This window comes from Papio anubis, unplaced genomic scaffold (assembly GCF_008728515.1).
Source record: "Papio anubis isolate 15944 unplaced genomic scaffold, Panubis1.0 scaffold1377, whole genome shotgun sequence".
Lineage (NCBI taxonomy): Eukaryota > Metazoa > Chordata > Mammalia > Primates > Cercopithecidae > Papio > Papio anubis.
Genome location: NW_022161333.1, coordinates 2,746 through 9,368, shown reverse-complemented (window position 1 = coordinate 9,368; position 6,623 = coordinate 2,746). Strand labels below are relative to the sequence as shown.

General features: G+C 41.6%; 1 pseudogene; it reads right to left on the bottom strand.

Annotated features, from left to right (window-relative positions):
* Positions 1 to 255: 255 nt before the first annotated feature.
* On the bottom strand, positions 256 to 1,493 carry LOC103880155 (annotated as a pseudogene).
* Positions 1,494 to 6,623: the final 5,130 nt, after the last annotated feature.

Genomic DNA, 6,623 nt, shown 5'->3' with positions numbered 1-6,623 from the left:
ATTAAAGACATGTGCTTTTGTACAATGTAGATTTTCAAAATGGAGGTTTTTTTTTTTTTTTGAGACCGAATCTAACTCTGTTGCCCAGGCTGGAGCACAGTGGCACAATCTCGGCTCACTGCAAGCTCTGCCTCCTGGTTTCACATCATTCTCCTGCCTCAGCCTCCCGAGTAGCTGGGACTACAGGTGCCCGCCACCATGCCTGGCTAATTTTTTGTATTTTTAGTAGAGACAGGGTTTCACCATGTTAGCCAGGATGGTCTCGATCTCCTGACCTCGTGATCTGCCCGCCTTGACCTCCCAAAGTGCTGGGATTACAAGCGTGAACCACCATGCCTGGCCTGGAGGTTTTTAATAAAAGCACAAAGTGAGATTTATAGAAACACATGAAATAATCATTGTAAGGCTTGGTTAAAAAAATATAAATGGCTAAGCAAACCTGATGTCTACTGGTATGAATATGGGAGACGTAAACATAAAGTGAGCAGACAAATCACCATGTAGGCCCTACTTTCAATGTTTGAAATGATTAAAGGAATAAACCACATAAAATCTAAAGTGTTCATAGTTCCTGAGATTTTAGTTCTGTATGGTGCAAAAAATATACAAGTATAATGCTGGGTATTTTGGTACCTAATTTTCCTAAATTTCTTATGTATCGATAAGATTCTGGCATGGAAATAGATTTAAATAAGTATAACTCAATACTGCCTGATTTTGGGAAAGGTCAATTGGTACGAATGACAAGCACATTTTATATGCTGACAGAAAGAATCTTTTGCCAGGTTCCAAATAGGTTGACTGTAACCCAAACACAGAGGTTGCCAAATCTGTCTAGCTTGTGGCCTGGTAAAACTGCCTGTCAATACTCCTATGGAAGCTTCATTAGACTACTCGCTAACCCAACATGCTGGCTAATGTGTGTAACAAATTAGGTCCTATCTCAAGTTCCACTTCCAAGAGCATTAGGCACCCCGGTTTTATTGAATGCAACAGTTGTTTACATGACCACTGGAATCTTTGAAGCGCAGCCGCATTTTAGGATGATACTTCTCCAAATACAAAAGTTGCTTGCTTTTAAAAGCTCCATACTGCTTTTGTCCTCTGAATTGTATTGCATCTTCATGTTTCATTCCACCTTTAATTAATGCTAGGGCAACAAGTACTGGAGCTCTCCCAAGGCCTGCAATGCAATGAACAGCAATACAACAACCAGGTTCTTCATGAAACTTAATTTTTATGAAATTTAACCTATCAGCAACTATCTGGTTGGATGGTGGTGCACCATCACCAAACGGCCAATCGAGAACATAGGTACCTTCTTTCTCCGCAAGAGTAGTGTCATAAGTTGCTTCACATACTCTTACGATTGTGGTAACTCCATACTTCTTAAGTTCCTCTATAAATTTATTTAAGGTCACATTGTTTGGATTGTGTGCAATAGGAAATCTCATGTTCTTGTATGTGACTTCCACAGGAGCTGGGTGGTTCATTCGAGCTGTGTAAATTTAGCTAAAGAAGACTCAATAGGATTATGAAATAATTAAAAAATTGAATACAGAAATGATGCAAAGAAAGAGAAGTCTACTTCAACATATTCCACTTGAAATTCTCAGTGCTTTGAGTGTGAAGTTGTAAGTAATGATAAATGAAATGAAGCTCCTAACAAGAAGCAGCAATTCTTCAATCCAGTAATACTGAGGCAACAAACAGAAAAGAAGTGCACTGAGATTTACCCCATCCAGGTCAGAACTCTTGTAAAATGCTCTGTGGATTTCAATTCAACACTTCTGTGTCCAGGATAACCACTCCTATAGGGGCTTCTTGGTGGAGTAGTAATTAATTTCTACAGTTTACTTGTCTGCATAGAGATCGCACTGTGCCTGGCAGTAATCTCCACTGCCTTTCAGAAACTCCATAAATGTGTGACCAAGAACACTGCAGAACTGAGGAATGTATTTACTCCCTGAAGATTATGGCCTAATCATACAGTTGGTCCCGAGGCAGCAGTGACACAGGGGGTGGTGGGGGCTACAGGGCAGGAGGCAGCAGTTGTCATGGCAGAGTGGTGGTGGTGGCAATGCAGCAGACAAGTTCTTTAGTGGTGATTTCTGAGATTTTGATGCACCCATCACATGAGCAGTGTACACTGTACCCAATGTGTAGTTTTTTAATTCTCACCCCCCAAGTCCCCAAAGTCCATTATATCATTATATCATTTTTGTGTCTTTGTGTCCTCATAGCTTAGCTATGATATTTAGTTTTTGATTCCTGAGTTACTTCACTTAGAATAATGGTCTCTAACTCCACCTAGGTTGCCATGAATGCCGTTATTTCATTACTTTATATGGCTGAGTAGTATTCCATGGTATATACATATATATCTCACATTTTCTTTATCCACTCATTGGCTGATCAGCATTTAGGCTGGTTCCATATTTTTGCAGTTGCAAATTGTGCTGCTATAAACATGTGTGTGCAAGTGTCCTTTTCATATAATGACTTCCCTTTTTTGGGTAGGTACCCAGTAGTGGGATTGTTGGATTAGGTCCATTTTTTGAGTAAACTATGGCATATGGAGAAGGAGTCCAAGTAAACTCCATAGGAAATTGAAAAAGTGCTCCTTCTTAGGGAATCAGGACATCTTATTGGTTGAAATGACTTGTCTGAAAATCTAAGCTGACCTAAACTGTGCTCAGTAAAGGAAGGTTGAGGCCTGTAGCTATTGGTTTTGGAGCTGTGAGGGTGATGTTTGGAGCAGCTAGATGACATACTAAGTGTGAAAGCTGGAATTTGAGGAATGTAGTTAAGTTGCATCATGAAAGACTATTCCCAGGATGTTTCTGACCCCAGTAAGTACTGATTAGTGTGGCCTCTTAGCCTTAGCTTTTCCATTTTGGAATGTTGGATATTTTGATATTAAGCTAAACCTTGAACTTAGCCACTATAGATTGAATTTTATGACCTCCATGCATAGTTCATATTCTGAATCCCATTTTGTCAAAACAGTTTTCCCAGATGTGCCACCTAAGCCTTCAGGGGTCATCAGATCTATGTCTTATTTTCAGAGATGGACCACCATTGACCCAATGCTTCTTAGTTACCATACCAAAATACTCAAAGAGACTTAATTGCATTTCAGTCAACCACTGGAACTGAGAAATAAGAAAAGATGTTAGTCTTGTTTGGTCCATATTAGTGGATATTTTAATTAATGAGTTTTGCCAGTTTATTTCTCTATAGCGTTGTGAAGGACAACATGAGAAAAATTGTACTGTGTCCATTAGCTCATTTGTTCATCCATTCAAACCATTTTGTAAACACAGATGATGGGGGGTGTGCCCAAGATGGCTGAATAGGAACAGCTCCAGCCTCCAGCTCCCAGCATGAGTGACACAGAAGACAGGTGATTTCTGCATTTTCAACTGAGGTACCAGGTTCATCTCACTGGGGCATGTCAGACAGTCGGTGCTGGTCTGCGAGTGCAGCCTGACCAGTGAGAGCTGAAGCAGGGCAAGGCATCGCCTCACCTGGGAAGTGCAAGGGGGAAGGGAATTCCTTTTCCTAGCCAAAGGAAATTGAGACTCACAACACCTGGAAGATAGGGTAACTCCCACCCTAATACTGTGCTTTACCAAGGGTCTTAGCAAATGGCACACCAGGAGATTATATCCCACACCTGGCACAGAGGGTCCCACCCCTGGCACAGAGGGTCCCAACCCCATGGAACCTCCCTTATTTCCAGCACAGCAGTCTGAGATCTAACTGCAAGGCAGCAGTGAGGCTGGGGGAGGGGTGCCCGCCATTGCTGAGGCTTAAGTAGGTAAACACAGCCACCTGGAAGCTCAAATTGGGTAGAGCCCACCTCAGCTCAAGGAGGCCTGCCTCTGTAGACTCCACCTCTGGGGACAGGGCATAGCTAAACAAAAAGCAGCAGAAACCTCTGCAGATGTAAATGTCCCTGTCTGACAGCTTTGAAGAGAGCAGTGGTTCTCCCAGCACGGAGGTTGAGATCTGAGAATGGACAGTCTGCCTGCTCAAGTGGGTCCCTGACCCCTGAGTAGCCTAACTGGGAGACATCCCCCACTAGGTGGAGACCAACACCTCACACCTCACACGGCTGGGTACACCCCTAAGACAAAGCCTCCAGAGCAAGAGTCTGACAGCAACACTCGCTGTTCAGCAATATTGTGTCTTCTGCAGCCTCCACTGCTGACAGCCAGGCAAACAGGGTCTGGAGTGGACCTCAAGCAAACTCCAACAGACCTGCAGCTGAGGGTCCTGACTGTTAGAAGGAAAACTAACAAACAGAAAGGACACCCACACCAAAACCCCATCAGTATGTTACCATCATCAAAGACCAAAGGCAGATAAAACCACAAAGTTGGGGAAAAAGCAGAGCAGAAAAGCTGGAAATTCAAAAAATCAGAGCGCATTTCCCCCTCCAAAGGAACACAGCTCATTGCCAGCAATGGAACAAAGCTGGACGGAGAACGACTTTGATGAGTTGAGAGAAGAAGGCTTCAGTTGATCAAACTTCTCAGAGCTAAAGGAGGAACTACGTAACCAGCACAAAGAAACTAAAAACCTTGAAAAAAGAATGGATGAATGGATAACTAGAATAATCAATGAGAGAAGACCTTAAAAGAACTGATAGAGGTGAAAACCATGACACGAGAACTACATGACAAATGCACAAGCTTCAGTAACTGACTCGATCAACTGGAAGAAAAAGTATCAGTGACTGAAGATGAAATGAATGAAATGAATAGAGAAGAGAAGTGTAGAGAAAAAATAAATGAACAAAGCCTCCAAGAAATATGGGATTATGTGAAAAGACCAAATCTACGTCTGATTGGTGTGCCTGAAAGTGACGGGGAAAATGGAACCAGCTTGGAAAACACTCTGCAGGATATCATCCAGGAGAACTTCTCCAACCTAGTAAGGCAGGCCAACATTCAAATTCAGGAAATACAGAGAACGCCACAAAGATACTCTTCGAGAAGAGTATCTCCAAGACACATAATTGTCAGATTCACCAAAGTTGAAATGAAGGAAAAAATGTTAAGGGCAGTCAGAGAGAAAGGTCGGGTTACCCACAAAGGGAAGCCCATCAGGCTAACAGCAGATCTCTCAGCAGAAACTCTACAAGCCAGAAGAGAGTGGGGGCCAATATTCAACATTCTAAAAGAAAAGAATTTTCAACCCAGAATTTCATATCCAGCCAAACTAAGTTTCACAAGTGAAGGAGAAATAAAATCCTTTACTGACAAGTAAATGCTTAGAGATTTTGTTGCCACCAGGCCTGCCCTACAAGAGATCCTGAAGGAAGCACTAAACATGGAAAGGAACAACCGGTACCAGCCATTGCAAAAACATGCCAAAATGTGAAGTCCATTGATGCTAGGAAGAAACTGCATCAACTAATGAGCAAAATAACCAGCTAATATCATAATGACAGGATCAAGTTCACACATAACAATATTAACCTTAAATGTAAATGGACTAAATGGTCCAATTAAAAGACACAGACTGACAAATTGGATAAAGAGTCAAGACCCATCAGTTTGCTGTGTTCAGGAGACCCATCTCACATGCAGAGACACATGTAGGCTCAAAATAAAGGGATGGAGGAAGATCTATCAAGCAAATGGAAAACAAAAAAAAAAGCAGGGATTGCAATTCTAGTCTCTGATAAAACAGACTTTAAACCATCAAAGATCAAAAGAGACAAAGAAGGCCATTACATAATGGTAAAGGGATCAATTCATCAGGAAGAGCTAACTATCCTAAATATATATGCACCCAATACAGGAGCACCCACATTCATAAAGCAAGTCCTCAGAGACTTACGAAGAGACTTAGACTCCCATACAATAATAATGGGAGACTTTAACACCCCACTGTCAACATTAGACGGATCAACAAGACAGAAAGTTAACAAGGATATCCAGGAATTGAACTCAACTCTGCACCAAGCGGACCTAATAGACATCTACAGAACTCTCCACCCCAAATCAACAGAATATACATTCTTGTCAGCACCACATTGCACTTATTCCAAAATTGACCACATAGTTGGAAGTAAAGCACTCCTCAGCAAATGTACAAGAACAGAAATTGTAACAAACTGTCTCTCAGACCACAGTGCAATCAAACTAGAACTCAGGACTAAGAAACTCAATCAAAACTGCTCAACTACATGGAAACTGAACAACCTGCTCCTGAATGACTACTGGGTACATAATGAAATGAAGGCAGAAATAAAGATGTTCTTTGAAACCAATGAGAAAAAAGATACAACATACCAGAGTCTCTGGGACACATTTAAAGCAGTGTGTAGAGGGAAATTTATAGCACTAAATGCCCACAAGAGAAAGCAGGAAAGATCTAAAATTGACACTCTAGCATCACAATTAAAAGAACTAGAGAAGCAAGAGCAAACACATTCAAAAGCTAGCAGAAGGCAAGAAATAACTAAGATCACCTTGAAGAGATCCTTTACATCCCTTGTAAGTTGGATTCCTAGGTATTGCGGCACTATTCACAATAGCAAAGACTTGGAATCAACCCAAATGTCCATCAGTGACAGACTGGATTAAGAAAATGTGGCACATATACAC